Genomic DNA, 19,201 nt, shown 5'->3' on the forward strand with positions numbered 1-19,201 from the left:
GTGTGTGTGTATGTGTGTGTGTGTGTGTGTGTGTTCAACATGCATATCACCTTATTAATATAATACATATATTAATTAACATATTGATAATACAATGTGTATATATATACATATATATTAATGTATGTATTTAGAGAGAAAGAGGGAAAAAGGAGAGAGAGAGAGAGAGAGAGAGAGAGAGAGAGTAGTAACTTTCTATCTCTCTTCCTTCATAGTTTTTTATTTTTTTATTTTAATATTTTTAGTCATTAATAGTTACTTAATATTTTGATATTTCTATAATCATTGATATAGGCTCTTCAATTTTTTTGTGCTAATAGTTATTTGATTTTTCTACTCTCTCTCTCTCTCTCTCTCTTATGGTTCTCTCTTTCTCTCTACTAATACTTTTATATATGATTATTTGCTAACTAATAGAAATAGTGGTGCTTCAAAGTTTGGCACAAAGCACCAAACTTAAGTCAGCACATAGCACTATCCCTAGTGAAGGAAACTAGGTACAATGCACCTAGTAGTGATTATTGTCTATTATCTTCTTGAAGTAGAATGTGAACTCTACGACTTGATGTTGAAGCATTAGTAGTAACTCAAAAAGTAATATATGCAAATAGTAATTGTTGGCTATGATCTTGAATTACCACACTTGAAGATAATCTATAAATGATGATGCATGCTTTATCTAGAATAAGTGCCTGATTGGGTGCATCTAAACATGTTCTAGTATAGCATAATCCATTTCACATGGCTCCTGCTCTAATCAACCATTTGGTAAGCTAATTTTCAAGCTAAGTGAAAATTGACTTCAAGGTTGTTCGTTTTGGAGATTTTATAAAAAGAAAAAAAGAAAAGAAAAGTGACTCGTGAAATCGTGCGCACTGCGATTGCAGTCTACAAGCAGTAGACAAGACTCTCCGAACAGAGAAAAGAAGAAAGAGTGAACTGAGAGCTTTCTAACCAAGTGTCTTGATGTTTTACCCCCCTTTTGGAGCTAATGCAACCATCAGATTTATGATTTGAGCATCAGATCACTGAGTCTTCCAAGAGCCCCTCCACTCTTATTCTTAGCCTTATCCTGTCCTCTCTAATTCATTATAAATATGAGGCATGGGGAGACACAAGGGAGCATAAGGAGACCCCGAGAAGCTGCAAGAGAGAGGTAGAGAGAGAGGATACCCCTTCAAGAGATTGTGAGAGAGAGCTTGAGAGAGAGAAAGAGAAAGAGAGGAAGAGAGAGAGAGAAGAGAGAGAGAGAGAGAGAGAGAGAGAGAGAGAGAGAGAGAGAGAGAGAGAGAGAGAGAGAGAGAGAGAGAGAGAGAGAGAGAGAGAGAGGAGTTACCTCGAGAGGTTGCACAATTCATATCTTAAATCGTATCTTAAATGTTTAAATATGAAAATTGTGAAGTGCTTGTATCAAGGGGGGTTAAATTGCGCCTAGTTGTTATGCAATGAATCCATGCATAACATAAGCAGCATATGCATGGATAAGAGTTGATTGTTACTTTGTAATTTGGATAAATATTCCAAGGCTTGTGTTGATGGCAAATGCATGGCAGGGGTCTGTAATGACAAGTTGCCATGGGAATAAAGGAATGTTTTCCTAGATGATGTTATTAGGCCGATTGCCTTGATTGTACTTGGCTCTTAATTGGATTAATTAAGGAAGGATGTTTTGCACGCATGGATCATCTCCAAGATCGCACCGTGGATTACCCCGAGAGGGCACTGCTTGATTCACAAGTCGATGGTTGAGTGGTGAAAAGGCCAACCACGGAAATGACATCTCACTCCTAGACCGCTTGTGGGTCAGGTGGAGCTTTGGACACCCCTTGCTTGTCCAGAATGGAGTTGGAGATCCCCGTGAGCCCAACGTCTAGGGCGTGGAAGATCCTATTCTAGATAAAGGATGGAAATTTTGGTGCCGTGTGATTTGGACCAGGTACTTTTGTTGGACAAAAGGGATACATAATTCTCATGTATGGACAGGAGACAAAGATTAACTTGAAGATAAGTTAAGGAACTTGTTTGTCAAAAGGACTGCTTGTTTTGTTTTTGTGTTTGTGCTTAAATTATGCGAACGAACCATGTTTCCTAAAAGGCTTAATTAATGAAGCTGATTTTAAATGTCACACATAAATGTGATAGGACCTAATTAGAAAACTAAAGCTATCAAGGGAAGCAGGTGGGCGGAATCCCCGACGGGTCCGTCCTACGACTGGGTGGTCCCAGAGAGCTGGGAGGTTTCTCACAAGGTTTTACCGACGATGAATTTAGGTATTGTTAAGTTAGAACCCGATTCATGCCATTTTAGGGGATCGAAATGGGACTATGCCCTACGGGCAGAGATGTTGAGCGACGTGTCCCTCTTGTTTCCCATTCTCTTTGAACCAAGTGCGATATGAATCTGCTTTGGATTGGGTATCTCTGCATAAAGTAGGATGTCCAAAACCTGATGCTAGGATGCTGTTAGGAGACTTTGTCTACTAGGAACCCAAATTTCATGTCGATCCTTGTGGGTTCGACCGTGGACGTTCTGTTGTGAGGCGGACTCAGGAAACCCTAGGCAACAAATCCTGAAACATTCCATGGGAGTGCCGGGTAGCAACGCCTAGAGTCGTTTCTCGAGGACTGCTAAAACGTGCTTAGGCAGTCGATAGGTGGGCAAATTACAGTCCCTTTGACATTTTTTAAGGCTTTAAAGAAAACTTTGAAACCCCTATCATTGCTTGCAAAGGCTCTACAAAAAGCAAGGATGACACTCTTAATTGAGGGCCATCTATCTATGGGAGTTGCCACCTCGGAATATCTATCAAACACTAGAAATAATTCAAATCCTCTTCTTGAAGGCACCTAATGATGGCAAGATTCTATGGGGATGCAGAAACTCCAAGAACATAAAGCATAAGTCAAAGGAGCATATGATGAAGTCACCTATTTTGGGAGTGCATGCAAGTCTACGGACTATGGAGGAAGCTTGATGATGGGATGGACTACAAGTTGTGGAACACCACGCATGCTACGGCCATAAGTGGAATCTGGCATTTCAAAAATAAAAAATACTAATATATTGAGGTTTCATCTTGACAATAGATGAAAATATTAAGAACAAATGATGACTATTGTGGAATATCATAAGAACATAAATGTGTGTACTCAAGTCTAGCCCCTTGATTATTATGCATCACAATCTTAATATATACATTGCTTAGAATTTATGCAAAGGTCATTAGGTTTGAATACCATTGGAGCACACTTTGTCTACTTTATTGCACGTCCTAAGAGCCTTTATTGTGCACAAGAATTGAAGCTATACAAAGGATGTGCATTTCTAGTTTTCATTAGTGGGATGCTCATAAATAATTTGTGAATGCAAAGCAAGTCAATATCTATTTCTTGTTCAGAATGCTTTTAGGAAAAGAATGGGGGATGTGGGATGCTTCTAGCCTTGGTTTCCTTTAATCCTCTACTTAGTACGATTACACAACAATGTTAAACCCCCTTCTTGGGGATTTTGATTTCAGAAAATTGAAAGGGGATGCAATGTGCTCCTAACCTTGAATTCCTTTCATATAAAATCAAACCCCAAAGATGGTAGACAAGAGCATCCCCTTCTTTCTATATAGTAGTAGCAATTTTGTCTCATTCACATCCTTTTAGGCCATTAGTGTTGAACAAGATGATACATAGGCTTGCCTCCAATGTGAACCATAATGGGTAAAATCACTTATTCTTTGTTTTCCTCTTTTTCCTTGTACATCACCACTCATGGTGTTATTGTTATAGCATGAAGCACCACCATACTTCAATGAACACCACATATACATTAGCCTATATTCTATTCTCATTTATAGGCAAGTGCTACAAATGGGTTATATTCATGCTACTTACATATCTGCTGATTGGATTGAGTTAGGAGGTTATCTCATGCTCCATAATATGAGCTCCCTAGCAAGCTCATTAAATAATCTTTGATAACGATGATGACTCTATGGATTTAGATGGGTAATACCACTATCACTCAATGGGTATCATCGTGAGCTAAGTTAAAGGTATGACCAAGGCCGAAAGCATGTCACATCCTAACTTGTGTATGCTTGAGAAAGGAATATAATATAATGGAGTCTTGCTTTTATTTCTTTGTGCATTAAACCATTTTATGCGAGGCTAGATAATATCATGGCTAGGATACCAACTGCATTATGTCATTAAATCTTGTGGCCTACATTCTATCTTGCTTAGCTATCTATTACTAATGGATATCCAAGTTGATATTGCAAGTAGTGAGGATATAACACCTCCCATCTCATGTGCCCTTTATGTTCTTAACATGGTTTTTGAATACTTAATCTTTTTATATCAACTTGATTGGAGCTTGCATTTCTCTTAAGGGTGTTATAAACACATGGCCCTCCACAATTAAACCAAGCTACATAAGCCCCTTATTTGCAAAATTCAATTATTTTTCTGCTTTGGATTGTGAATTTCATTATCAATGCTAACGCGTGTAGCCCAATTGGTTTGGTCTAGGTGCTTACACATGAACTCAAAACATCCTTACCCATGAACTCGAAACATCTTTAGACATTGCTATGTTTTTTATTGATGCATTTTATGATAATTTTAAGAACGCTATTCCTAGGCCCCTCCCCAATCCTAGGTGGCACAAGTACAATTATCCAAAACCAAAGGAGAATATGAATGCATGTTTAATACGTCTCTCTTTTCCTCCCCCCTCCGCCCTTCTTAGATTTCTCTTATAATGCATCAAAGACAAAAGGAGACATCACAACCCAAATCCATAATACCTCTCTTGTCTCTCCCTCTCTCTCTCTCCCTTCCTCCCTTCCTCCCTCCCCTTCTATTTGCCTCATAACCATCTCACACACATGCAAACATAGACATGCATGTGCTAGTGTGTATGTGTGTGTGCATGCATGCACATACATTCTATTTTCATGTCTTTACACAACATCCCATTGGTAACCCTGGTGCAAAGAAAGTGCAAAGAAAGCAAAGAAAATTAAAAAGACACAAAGGATAGAGTGGACAAAGGCTGCCCAATGGAAAAAACATGAGAAAAAGAACCAAAAGCACAAGAAGCAAACTCAAAAGTTTAAGGCAAGTGCAAAAAGGGAAAGGCACATTTCAATATATAAAAGCGCACCCTAAATCCTTGTAAAAGAGTGCCAGGTTCCCTCCATTTCAACTTGTAAATGTAGACGTGCATGGGTGAAGGAACCATGTAAATAGGAAGGGAATAAGGAAGGAGGACCTAGGCTAAAACGACGAGTCATGTAAAAAAGGGATGGGTACCCAAGGAGGAGTAGGGCATGTATAAAAAGTTAAAAAGTGAATGAAGAAGCTCATTCTTGTGTGTGGCCAAAACTAGCTCTCTTCTCCTTCTTTTTCTTGTTCTTGCTTGTGCTTGTGCTTGTAGAGGGAGTGAGTTTGTGAGGGTGAGGGACCATGGTGGAGAAGCTCTATATCTTCTCCTCTCTTCTTCTTCTTCTCTTCTCTCATCTCGCACACGGCAATGGAGCTTGGAGCTTGGAGCTTGAGGATCGAGCTTGCACCTTGGATCATGTAGCTACCAGAGAGCTTGAGGGAGGAGGTAACTCGATCGGGTATGAAGGTAAGCTCATTACACTCATAGGTGTGAGAGCGCACATGACTATGTGAGAGGTAGCCATTGCACTTGGCTTGAAATGCTTGAAACAATAAGCGGTTCGTGGGTCTTGCGATCAAGCAAAAAGTTCCCACATTTTGGTTCTGTTGTTGCTGGGGGACCAATGGATTCAAGCTTTGAGTGCTTGCGTGCTCTAAATCGAGTGACAAAGTAGGAGTTCAACTCCAAAACAACACTTGGTTGTAGGTAGAAAGCAAGGGAGTTGGAGGCTATTTGATTTCTTTTGTGGATTAGTTTAGGTTTAGGAAGCTTTTTCTGCATTGGTTAGAGTAGGAGTTGTGCATTTTGATCAAACTTGAGACATTAAAGTTCCAGAAATAAGAAAAAAAGAAGGAAAGATAACTCTTTGGATAACTAGGAAATAGGGAAACAGGGGAAAAATGAAATAGGTTTTTCATGTCCAGGAAAAAAACAGTGTAAAGGGAGAAAGAGAGAAAAAAAAATGTGAAAAAGGGGGGGAGAGAGGGCTCATTTTCATTCAATGAGATTGAGAGAGAGGTAGTGAGAGAGAGACAGGGAGTGACATGTCCACAAGCTGTTGCATAAACGATTCTTGTCCTTCATGCTTCCAGCTCTTCCAAGTATGCTCTAAATTCTTGTTATTGATTGTTACATCAATCTACAATCATGGGTGATTTAAAAAGTGGCATTAATTCATTAAATAGAGTGTTTTTGTCATTCAATGAGTTTTCAGGTACCACTCGGACGACAACCACTGCATGCCTCGGATGATCGAGTCTTGCTGACTTGGCTTGGGGACTTCCGAGTCAAGTGACCACTCAGATGTCCAAGTTGGACGGATCAATCCACTTGGCCTCAAATGGTCACTCAGACGCTCAGACGGGCACCCCTCGTTCGAGTTTGAGTCTAACCACTTGGACGGACGAGTCCTTTAAGAAGTCCACTTGCATGGTCGAACCAATGACTCAGACGACCGAGTCTAGGACTTGGACCAATTGTCGAGAACCTTGTTTTGATTGATTTTTGACCTTTAGGGGGTTGTAGGGCCTATTTCCAACTGACTAGTAACCGGGTTAAAGTCCGAACCCATAAATGAAACCATAGGATTCTCTATGCTAAAAAAAAAAGAACCTCAACCTAGCAGTCCGTGGGGGACTGAAAGATCTGACCATTGGCCACTACTAAAGTAGAGACCCAAATTGACTCACTTAGCTAATGCCCAACAGACCACCTATCACGACTTGTTAGAGAACTCAGTTTTAACCATTAGGAGTAATCATCAAAACCCCTTCCAAAAAGCATCAAGAATAGAAATTTGTTTAACACAATTGACCCCATCAAAGGTCACACTCGACAATGTAAGCATTAATCACATGTGAAAGCTGTAGAGCCTAATTTCACACATCGCACATCTAGACACACTTTTGGTGTACAAGTGTTGCACATTTGTAAATTGTTGGGTTAATAAGGATTAAAGTAAAGGGGATTAAGCTAAAAACAAACCCATTAGTAGAAGTACAACCCCAAGAATTGGACAAGGGACCCAAAAAACCAGGAAGAAAGACATAGAGGGGATCGAAAACCATCACATTGCCGAGAGAAGGAAAGGCTCATCAAGATTAGGAATACATCTCTAGTGGACTTAGTTGACCTCATAGATGCACCAATGGGTCAGGAAGCAACTACTATGGCATACACCAGCTTGAATGAGAACAATTTAGACCTCGACCTTAACCTTAAAATGGGTGAGTACCTAGACAACGTCCGATGACTTGTCACACAATACGACCAACATATGAGGATAGCAGGAAGAAAGGAGACTAGCAAGGATAACATTGTAGCACATTGCAAGTTGTAGCCATGAGCAAATGGCTTAGAGGTTGCGTCAAGAGAGAGAGCTCAATGAGGTTTATAGGATCCTAGTGATCTCAGGTAGGAATAGAAGAGGAGGTAATGCTGCTAGGGAGAGAGCCCTGGAAGTTGACCTTTCAGTCAATGAGCTACTCACAAAAAGATTGTTGGACAATACTAATGCTAAGTGAAGTAGGGCAACCTTGGTGGCATCATTGGTAGCCAGGTTGAGAGTCACCCCGAATGCTAGGAACCAAATCAAAATACCCATAGTTGCAAAGCAACTTGATAGGCCGGCAATGACCCCTACAACTTTGTTGAGTAGACTTGCAAGAGTCTTTGAGGAAGCCATATGGGTAGATGACTTGCTTAGGGAGAGAAGCTCTCGGGCTGCGCAACAAGGTAGCAATGCAATTAGGAATACTGAGAGAGCTACAACAACTAGTGAATGAGTAGCCCCCAGTGAACAAGAAAGAGGGAAGATTGTTGACTAGACCCAAGCTATAGCTGAGACCTAAATTCGGAGCTGGCCAACTGGCCAGATTGCAAGAGTCAATACAAAGACTAGTACAACCTCACGTGCAGTGTGTGCATTTTAGAGGGAACCACTTGCCTTCTAAATGTCCCGATCCCACCTTGTGCCAATTGTGGAAGATTCGGGCATGAAACATTGCACTACTCGTTGCCAAGATTGTTGCCTTACCAGTAGCTGTACACTCAGCCATACTATCCAGGAGTTAGACAACTATATTTCAGAAGAGGAGTTCCTTTGGCTCTCCCTGCGCCTAATGATTCAAAGCTAGCTACTTCGAAGGATAGACATCAACCCGATGGGAATCCCTAGACCTCCAACACCTATTGTGATCCATCCCACCAAGCAAAGCTCTAGTGTACTTTGTGGAGGAACAACTAGAGGAAGATTCTTACTTGAACCCTTATGCCTCTTATGACGAAGAGAGAAATCTTATATTGATGGACTATAGGCTTGTGCTGGTTATGGTCTTAGGAAGAGGAAGAGGTAGAGGCCTAGGAGGAGCTCAAAACTAGGAACCCATAGCATGTTGGACATGTGGTTGGACATGTGGCCATCCAGGGCATATCTTGTCTTTCTGCCTTGAAAGGAGCAAGCAAATAGAGAGAAGGCTGACTTGAGATGCCCCGAATGTAAAGTCAGATATCTAGTTGCTGATTACCCTAGGCGAAAACCCTCCACTAGCTTAGCAATCATACCATTTGTGCCGCTCGGGTGACTCTTTTGTGTCGAGTCACCCAACAATGATGCCACACCTATTCCCCTAAATGTCATGACATGAGCTCAAAAAAAGTAGACCAGTATCTCATTACCTAGACCTAGCAACATGGATGCATCCTCTATAGGAAAGAAGAGTCAATGATGGAGAAAGAAGAGAACCAAGGCAAAAATAACACTCAAGACCAAGAGTGAGACCACATTAACCAAGGAAAATAGGTCACGGATGCCAAAGCAGAAAAATATGCTTCCAAGACAAGAGAGAAGGGAAGTGCTAAGGTTGGAGATTACCCTCTAACCCCAACCAGCAAAGCTGAGAGTTGCATACAAGGTCAAGGAGTGGATAAAAGAAGTGCAAGCTCACCGTCAAGATACCAAACCTATCATTGAGAACGAGATTAACAAACTCTCAACCTTGAGCCCACCAACCTCTCCCATATATTTGAGGGCAAGAGAGACAACACAACCACATGAATAGCTGCATGGGCACGATGAGGGGGTTGTGACTGTACAACCAGCTCGCAAGCATTGGCAGGGAGCCCATGGAGCTAAGAAGGGAAAGACGGATGGAAAATTGCTAACCTCACTAATAACAACTCCTACGACATTGTCAGTTTTGGGAGAATTGATTATGCAAAACTCCGCACTTTGGCAAGATTTGAAGCGATGGGTAGAATACAATAATGACTATGAGCCACAAGACCTTCCAGACCACGATGTTGTGACAAGCCTAACACTGAATCCAATATCTAAGTCCCCACAAATAAATGCCTTTTGGGAGGGCACTAAGATAAATGCAATCTTACCTATAGTTGCCTTAGGGGATACTACACGAAAGGGGATAGTAGACATGGGAGCAAGGGTTAGTGTACTTAGTGACACAGGCTTGCAGGCTTGAGGCAACCCTCCTGTAGAGACAGCTAGGTTTAACCTCACACTCGCTAATGGAATGAAGGTTAGACCCTTCGAAGTCCTAAAGGACTAGCCACTAAAGATAGCAAGAATCTAATTCTCAATGAACTTCATAGTTATGAAGGGGGTGGATTATGATATTTTGCTCGGCAGAACAGACCTTGGATGAGAAATGCCAAAGTAATAGAGGACTGGGGTAATAGCCTGATATTCTTGGGTAATAGGTCACAAGCAATCCAAGTAGAGATGGAAACATGGAAAACCTCACCAAGACTTAGAGGCCATCTCTACCTTGCTAAAGGGAAACTCAAGGTCTAGAAGTGATTATGGATGGCTAACAAGGTACATCCCCTCCCGCCCTGAGGATGAGGAGACTGGATGCATGTATTGGCAACCATTGATCTCCCGTTTTGAAGGATTGGGGTGGATCCATGCAAGTTGCTGACTCAACTAGCAAAATTGCCCTCACTTCTAACCTATCCCTATAGTACCCTTGTGCATGATGGCCATGAGTTCCATGGATCAACCAACACCAATCACTTATCATGTCCCAGCCAACAAATTAAAAGTCAAGAAAATTAGCTTGTGGCTAACCGAGTTGCCAATTTAAAGCCTTGAGTACCTTTGAAGTTGAGAAAATCCTTGAGTACCTTTCAAGTTAGCTTGTGGGTAACCGAGCTGCCAATTTAAAGCCTCTCAAGGATCTTATGGAAAGCAAAGAGTGGCAATGGACTAAGATGCATGATCTAAATTTGTCATGTAACTGGACTCTCATGATAAGTATGGCAGAGCTTGAAAGTAGGAACCCTACTAGCAACATATAGTCCCAGTATGAGGATTATGACGATGAGTACGAAGACTATTATTCCATGAATGATGATGAGGAGAGCAAAGAGGAAGCATAGACAATAGAATATGACATTGAGGAAATAGTAATTGAGCAAATCATACTGGATACTAAACCCCAAGAGATCAACATGTTTTGAGTGAGCAAAGGAGTTGCCAAGGTAGATTGAGCTTGGTTAGAATGCCTCAAGGTGGTAGATTATGAGCAAATGAGATTAGCTCATCCTTGCACCACACCATTGTTTGGAGTAGAGTCAGCTTCAGAGTTGCAAGCACTAGGGGAGATAGCCTCTTCTAGTAAGGATGATGAGTACAATTCTGAGTTAGAGATGAGCTCTGATAGTGATACTAAGATACATCGACCAAATGGGACCCAATGCACCAAGGAGGACCTTCGAGTCCACCTAAGGTGGTGTAGAAGGCTAAGGGAGGAGAGAAGGAAATAGTCAAAGTCTTTAGAAGCTGAATGGTAGAAGAAACCCCAGGACCTACACAAGCACTTCACAAAGTACAAAAAAGGTGATCGAATAGTGGTGTTAGTAGGGCCTAAATGGAAAGGGCAAGCTAGTGAGCACATTGAAGGACCAGCCAAGATTAAGGAGGTTAACCTAGCAGGAGGGGAGGACATGCCTCAACCTGTGTACATGGCAGACGACCTAACCGAGAAGGAGGACCATGATCTCATAAATATCCTAAGGGAATTTGACAATGTGTTTGCATGGCCCTTAGATGAGCTAAAGGGAATAGATCCAAGTATTGTGACTCACAACATCCTGATGACCCCTGATGCAGCACCAGTCAAGCAACGACCATATGCAATGAATCCTAAGCATGCACATGTCGTAAAAGAGGAGATTAATAAGCTATCGAAGGCCAATTTTTTTTAACGAGATGGAGCATACGGACTGAGTATCACCCATATTCATAGTCATGAAAAGGAATGATAAGATTTGAGTGTGTGTAAACTATAAGAAGGTCAACGCAGCCACCAAGAGAGACAATTACCTGCTACCATACATGGAGCATGTGCTAGAGAGAGTGGCAGGAAAGGAAGTCTACAACTTTTTGGATAGCTTCTCAAGCCAAGCAAGTGCAAGTGCATCTAGACGTCAGTCACAAGACGACATTCGCCACCGAATGGGGGGTGTTTGCCTATATAGTCATGGCATTTGGACTAACTAATGCTCCTGCTACCTTCTAACACCTCATGTGTGCAATTTTCAAGGACATGCTTAGGAAATGGTTGGAAGTCTTTTTCAATGACTTATGCATCCACACCAACTAGGAAGAGCACTTGGAAAAATGGTGAATAGTCTTTGAACTGAATCGTGTTGGCAATACGTTCTCTCACTGAATAGTCTTTGAACTGAACCGTGTTGGCAATACGGTCTCTCACTGAACCCCTTAAAGTGCCAGTTTTGGGTGAAACATGATTGCATCTTAGGACGTTGTGTCGAGGAATGGGATAGCCACAAACTTTTCTAAAGTCAAGGTGATTATAGAACTTCCCCCTCTGACCAACTTCAAGGGAGTTTAATGTTTCTTAGGCCACACAAGATACTACCGATGGTTTGTATTGAATTATGCATTGATTGCTAGACCTTTGTACAAGCTACTGCTAATATTTGAGTGGATTGAAGAATGTCAATAGGCTTATGAAAGGCTTAAAGAGGCTCTAACTTCAGCTCCTATCTTAAGAGCCCTGGATTGATCCATTACCTTTCATGTGTACATCGATGCATAAAAAATTGTAGTGTAAATAAACCCTATGCAACAGGATGCATTGCTTAATGGTTACTTCTTCTTTTGGAATTTGACTTCTCTGTGGTCGTGCGTAAGAGCAAACATCATTATATGGTAGATCATATGTTCCGCATACCCATAAGAGAAGCCACTGGATAGGAAATAAATGATGACCTGCCAGATGCACACCTTTTTAAAATGTCTAATGAACAAGAATTATTTAGAGCAGACCTCATACCATATTGGGGCAAATGACATAGTCCACACACTAAAGAACAGACTACCAAAATGACCCATAGAGAAAGCTATATTAAAAAGGCTAATCTTGAAGATCCAACCCTATCGATTGTAGGTCAGCTATATAGGGTAGGACATGATGAACTTTTAAGGAGATGTGTTTGTGAACAAAAATGTATGATGTGATCAAGGAAGCACATGGTAGAATAGCTGAAGGGCACTTCAGTGTGGAGACACTACAACAAACAAGGTGCTCCATTCCCAATTGTGGTGGCCAATGCTATTCTGTGATGTAGCCAAGTTTGTGAAGCATTGTGACAAGTGCCAATGGACCAACGTCCCTACTCGTAAAGGAAAAAATGGAGTTGATCTCGATGATCGCGCACCAACCATTCAAGAAGTGGGGAATTGACTTCATCGATCATCAACTGGCCACCTTGCAACTCAATACTCCCGAGCCAAGTACATTATTGCTGCCAATGGACTATCTCACCAAGTGGGTAGAAGCTTGAGCAACTCGCAAGAATGATCCTAGGACCACAGCCAAGTTCCTTTGGGAGCAAGTAATCTCACAATTCAGTTGCCCCATAGAGTTGGTTACTAACCAAGGCACACACTTCATCAATGAAGTGATCGCTCACTTGTTATCCACCTTCTTAATAATCCATAGAAAGCCTTCTCCATATTATCCTCAAGTCAATGGTCAAGCCAAATCCACAAATAAGAACTTGGCAGGGTGTTCTAACAAAAGTGGTCTCTGCCTTGTGTAGTGACTAGGACAACAAGCTCATGGTAGCTTTATGGGCATATAGGACAGCCTACAAAATAGCCGTAGCACAGACTCCATTTAGATTGACCTACGGAATTGAAGCTATTTTGCCAATGGAATTCTTTGTTCTAAGTTCGAGAATAGCAGCCCAAGAGAGATGGGAGGATCAAGAAGCATGGACAAATTGGTTAATAGAGTTGGAACACCTATCTAAGACTCGTCTCATCGCAACCTACACTTTGATCTACGAAAAGGCATGTTGCAAGAGTTGATTCAACAAATATGTCAACAACAATGAGACTTTGGGCAAGCAGACTTAGTCTTGCTATACTACTTTGGTAAGGAATACAAGAAAAAAATGAAATTTAGGGGATTGGGACCCTTCAAGGTTTGCAATGTCAGTAGAATGGGGAATGTGGAGCTTGAAATCCTAGAAGGAGAGACATAAGCTTCTTCAACGGAAGTCACATAAGAAAGTATTACCCTCCCTCACATCCACTTCATGAACCTCCAATGATAGAACCACTGTTGAATGTGAGAGTTACAACCATCATAGAGCTTAAGGAGGTGGATGACGAATTGGCAGCACCAGCCTACCTGTGAATCATTGTAACCTCCCAAAAGCCATATACCTTGGATGCACTAATCGATGAGGTAGTCAATGCCAATATCTTAATGCACGAACACTGGACCACCATGGGTCAACCCTAATTGCAACCAACTAATCTGAAACTTAGCCTGTTTGGGGGGCCACCCTATTCACTCTTGGGGAAATGCAAACTCATGGTTTTTATCAAGACTGAGAGCCTACCTATTGTCTTCTACGTGCTACCTAACAAGCAAAACGTTGGTAAGGAGTCATTGATGGGATGAATGTTCAAAAAACAAGCATTGTAATGTTGACTATGACTCGTAATGCATCCACCTTGCTATTAGTCATGTTAGAATGGTAACAAATTTCAACAAGGGTACCACAATTGTCCCAAAGCATGTAGTGCCACCGGTAGCTAAACCTAGTGTCAACCCTGAGGGGGGTAGTACATCACAATGTACTCCCATAGTACCTTCACAGCAACATCTAGAAACCGCACCCAAAGCTACAATCCAAACACTCAGGTGGATCCCTAAGCATAGACCACAGTTTTACAAACATCAATAATAGGGAATGAATAGTCTCTATGCCTCTCTAAGCCTAAACATCGGAGTTAGTGCTTCTATAGTTCACACGTGACTGAGTAGTGATGGGTTCCAAAAGCCCTGCGGTGAGCCCAAGGATACTATGAGGGTAGCACCTTGCTATGGTTGCCTAAACTCTTGAGTGCTATGTATGATCCTCAATCTCATGCCCCAAAAACCAAGCTTCAAAAACGTCAACCAAAATAGGGGAGGAAAAAAACTAAAAGGAAGCGTGCTCAATTCTTGAGTGCTCAAATGGCCTATCAAAAGCTCAACCAAGAGTCCACGAGTAACCACTCATGAGTGAGCTTTCGCGTAACGACTCTAAGATGATCGCCGTTGCAAAGCCTAGTAGTAAAGCATCAATTGAACTTCAAACTTTGCAAACCAATCCTACTACACCCACAAAGAATCTTGAAGTGAAAACACCCTACATCAACTTGTCGTATTCAACTAAACCCAAACCACAAAGCATCCCTTAGCTCACCACCACCATAATGATCCATTCTTGAAGTGGGTTTCAACATGGCCATGGACACAGGGGATGACTTGGCAATGTGCATATGATGACTGGATTCAACTTTCACATTGTTTGCTAGAAGTTACGAATGTTTGGACCTAGGCCTACTTGATGAACCCATAGCAAACGAGGTACGTTTCTTATCGTGTTCTCAAGAAGAATATGAATTGATTATTATTAAGACTTCTACTATCGCAAACGAGATGATTGGTAATGAAATTTCATGAGAAAAGGCCATAAACTAACACTTGATCACATCCTATAAGAAAAGTAAAATCTCCATGCCACCATAGGAACTTTCTAAACTTCAACAACTTGTTGAATCTGAGTCTAATTTCTTATGCAAGTGGTATAATTTGCACAGTTCATGGGCTCAAGAGGGTTACCAAATCATGCACAACACTGAGAAAAGATGCACAATCAAAACCTCTGATTATGATCCGATCTATGTGGCTCCTCCCTTGTTTAGAGTATTAGCCATCATGCACAACCGACCTTTAGAAGAGCATATTATGGCATATCCCTATTTGGATTGATTCCTAACCGAGGAAGAACTACATGCCGCTAGTAGAATGAACTCTGGAGACTTTCTAATCAATGTCCTGACCTACATTACACACGTAGACATTAGGCCTCAAAACATGGACAGTCATGCCCCACTAGAGTATAACCCACAATTCTATGCTTGGCTCATGAAGAAATAAAGCACAACAAGTAAGTGCTTCACGCCCTTAATTCTAGGAAGGATTTTCATCATTCTTGAGGGGGAAGGGTGTAGGTTAGAAATGAAAATATGACTTGAACTTCAAAACTTCAAACCGAATTTCACAAGCAAAAAAGGTTCAAAAGCAAAAAAGGGGATGAATAAAGGGAACTTGTACTTGAAAAAAATCTTTTATGGAATTCGTGTTTGGAATGTATGGATTTCTTGAAGTATAAAAAGTTTCCATTCCTTATTGGAACATCACACCATTCCTTAAACTTTCTCTTTTTCACAAAAGATACTCTCAAATGAGCTAATTGTAACATGTCGTGCCATAACAAGAACTCGAGATGGTAGTCCAACTTCTATTCTCAGGAGGAAGAGCACAATAGGTATACCAACTCACCACTGAAACACATCAACAACCACCTAAAGTATCGCAATGTCAGCAATTTGAGAGAGTTGGTAAACAAGGAAGGCACAGTGAGACAAATAGTCAACTAGTGCAATCTCCAAAGATATGTAAAGAAGGTTGGCCAAAAAATTGACCATGGCAGGTGCACAGAGTTCTTGCGAATGTTTGATGCATGAAAGAGCAGTGGCATGATGACCGTCAAGAAGGAAGGCTCACTCAAAAGGATAGAGATTGTGCTTAGCCCTGAAATAGCGGAGAAGGCTTTAGGGTTGGTCAACACGCAAGGAAAGAGACCAAAGAGGGATGTCTATGGCATGTTGAAGATGCTGAAGACAAAGGTGCACACTAATGATGGGATCGGTCTAGCAAACATCCATGACCCTATTGTCTAGTTGTTTGCAAGCAAAGATGGTGCATGGCCTGTTCTCCAGTCATTCGATATAATACCCTCGTGGCTCGGATCCTAGTGCCAATGCTTGAGAGTATCACAGCAAGGACCATAGATGCAATAAATCTGAATGCCTATGTTTGCAAAACAATTGAATCATCACCCAAGGCACTGTCCCTCAAGTCAAAGACCTATAAGAGGTGAGTCACTACCACCACAACTAAGTCAGAATGGAAAACACCTGCATCAAAAGCATCCTTGATAGGGTTTGGAGGGGTGATGACTGCCATCATCCAAGAAGCCATGGGAGAAACAGAAAAGGAAGAAGAAGTAGGAGAGACTCTAGAGAGATCTCCCATCCAAGGGCATCACCTCTCCCTAGTCACAAAAAGCCCATAAAAATAGGAGATGTGAGAGATAAAGAAGCTATCAGACTACAAAAAAAAGAAGTAGAACAAGTTTCAAGGAAAAAAGAAGCTCAACTCCAAGCATAATGGCAGCATAAGGGTTCAAACGAAAGGACCATTAGTGAGCAAGGTGAGGAGGGTTCAGTCCCATCAAGCTAGGGGAAGTAGAAGAAAATCTTGTTGAAAATTCAAAGCAAAAAAAAGAAACAGGAAGAAGAGGAGGAATGCCTTTGAAAGGCAAAAGAAGAATCTCGAAGGATAGAGGAAGAATGAAGGAAGAAGTGACAAGAGGAGGAAAGATAAAGGAGGGAAGAGGATGAGCAAATGGCTCTCGCCACCATCAGGCTATTGGTTGAGCAACCCTTCTACGCCAAAGAGCTGGTGGCCAGAAGGATCTTAGATGACATGCTTGGAACTAGCTCCGCAGCAGAGCAGAAGCAACTAGAGGACTCATGGTGGAAGGCAAAGGGAAGGTGCAATTGGAACCACCCCTGCCCCTCATGGTAGCCACAGTTATACTACCACCCAAGAAACCATGGATGCAACATTGGACCAAAGCAATGTGATGTCTTGGGTACAATACCTAGTCAATATGGTGCAGTAGCTTGGACTAGCACCCAGTGGAGTAGCACGAGTACCAGGAACAAAGAGGCCTATTGCTGTAGATGCAGAATCAAGAAAAGACCCAAAGAAAGCTAAGGTATAAGCCTTGACTATGTCCATACCCTCAGCGATGCCAACACAATACGATGTATGGGTGTCCTCAAAGATATGAATGATAGCCACTTCACTAAACGCATTAGCATAAAGGGCTACCTACATAGTAGACCTTGCCTTACCAAGTTCCTTAGGCCCCCTCATAGTGTAGTCCTTGAAGAGCACAGGGATGACGTCTAGCATACTCCCTCCCCATGTATTAAATGTCAAAAAGAAAAAGGAAAAACTGAAAAAAAGAAGAAAAGAGAAAAGAAAAAGAAAAGACAGAGATAAGGCACACAAAAAGGATGAAATGGGATTCTTATGTACTATCACAGTGCCATAGACATTGCATCTAAGGACAATTATATCCTTAGTCCCTTCCCCCACTTCACATACTTAGGGCACATCAAGGGTAGGACATACCTAGGGAGCTCCCACTCGCCTATGGTTAGACTTGTATCCCTAAGTCACACCCATAGCACCTCCCCTTGTACATGAGCTGGGTCCTCAAGTGTGGGACAACACCACATGCTTTTGCCTTAGGTTCAACCCAACTCCTAGTTCCACTGGCACAAACACCATGCACCGCACAATGAGGTAGACATGCCCCCATGTAGTGCACTTCCTTTTCCTTTTCAGGTACATTAGGCAACCTACGATCAACCACCGACATCAGAGGCCTTCATTACCCATTCAACCTATTCTCAGCCTCCATGACGTCTCATCCATTTTGTTATGCTTCTTCTCCATAGCCTCCCCAAAGCCCCATCATCAACCCCCATGGAAAACCTTCAACCATCCAAGCCCTCACCAACAAGTGCCATAGAACTGGCACTCGACTAGGAGGGGGGATAATGTTAACCTTGGTGCAAAGAAAATAAGAAAAATTAAAAAGACAAAGGATAGAGTAGAAAAAGGCGGCCAATGGAAAAAACATGAGGAAAAGAACCTAAAGTGCAAGAAGTAAACTCAAAAGTCGAAGGCAATTGCAAAAAGGGAAAGGTGCATTTCAATATATAAAAGCACACCCTAAATCTTTGTAAAAGAGCACCAGGCTCCCTCCTATGTAACTTGTAAATGTAGAAGAGCATGGGTGAAGGAACCAAGCAAATAGGAAGGGAATAGGGAAAGAGGACCTAGGCTAAAATAGCTGGTCATGTAAAAAGGAATGGGCATTCAAGGAGGAGTAGGGCATGTATAAAAAGGCAAAAAGTGAATGAAGAAGGTCATTCTTGTATGTGGCCAAAACTAGCTCTCTTCTCCTTCTTTTTCTTATTCTTGCTTGTGCTTGTGCTTGAGAGAGGGAGTGTGCGAGGGTGAGGGACCATTGTAGAGAAGGTCACCGTCTTCTCCTCTCTTCTTCTTCTTCTTCTTCTTCTTCTTCTTCTTCTTCTTCTTCTTCTTCTTCTTCTTCTTGCACACAGCAATGGAGCTTGGAGCTTGAGGATTGAGCTTGCACCTTGGATCATGGAGCTATCGAAGAGCTTGAGGGAGGAGGCAACTTGATCGGGCATGAAGGTAAGCTCACTATGCTCGCAGGTATGAGAGCACGCATTGATGCCACGAGATATATTCCACGGTGGATTCCGTGAGGTTTTACGATGGATTCCGTAAACTTAGATGACCGGGGCTCATACACAAA

The sequence above is a fragment of the Lygodium microphyllum genome, chromosome 3 (genome assembly GCF_053477565.2).
Source record: "Lygodium microphyllum isolate KBCC chromosome 3, Lygodium_microphyllum_v1.1.10, whole genome shotgun sequence".
Taxonomy (NCBI): domain Eukaryota; kingdom Viridiplantae; phylum Streptophyta; class Polypodiopsida; order Schizaeales; family Lygodiaceae; genus Lygodium; species Lygodium microphyllum.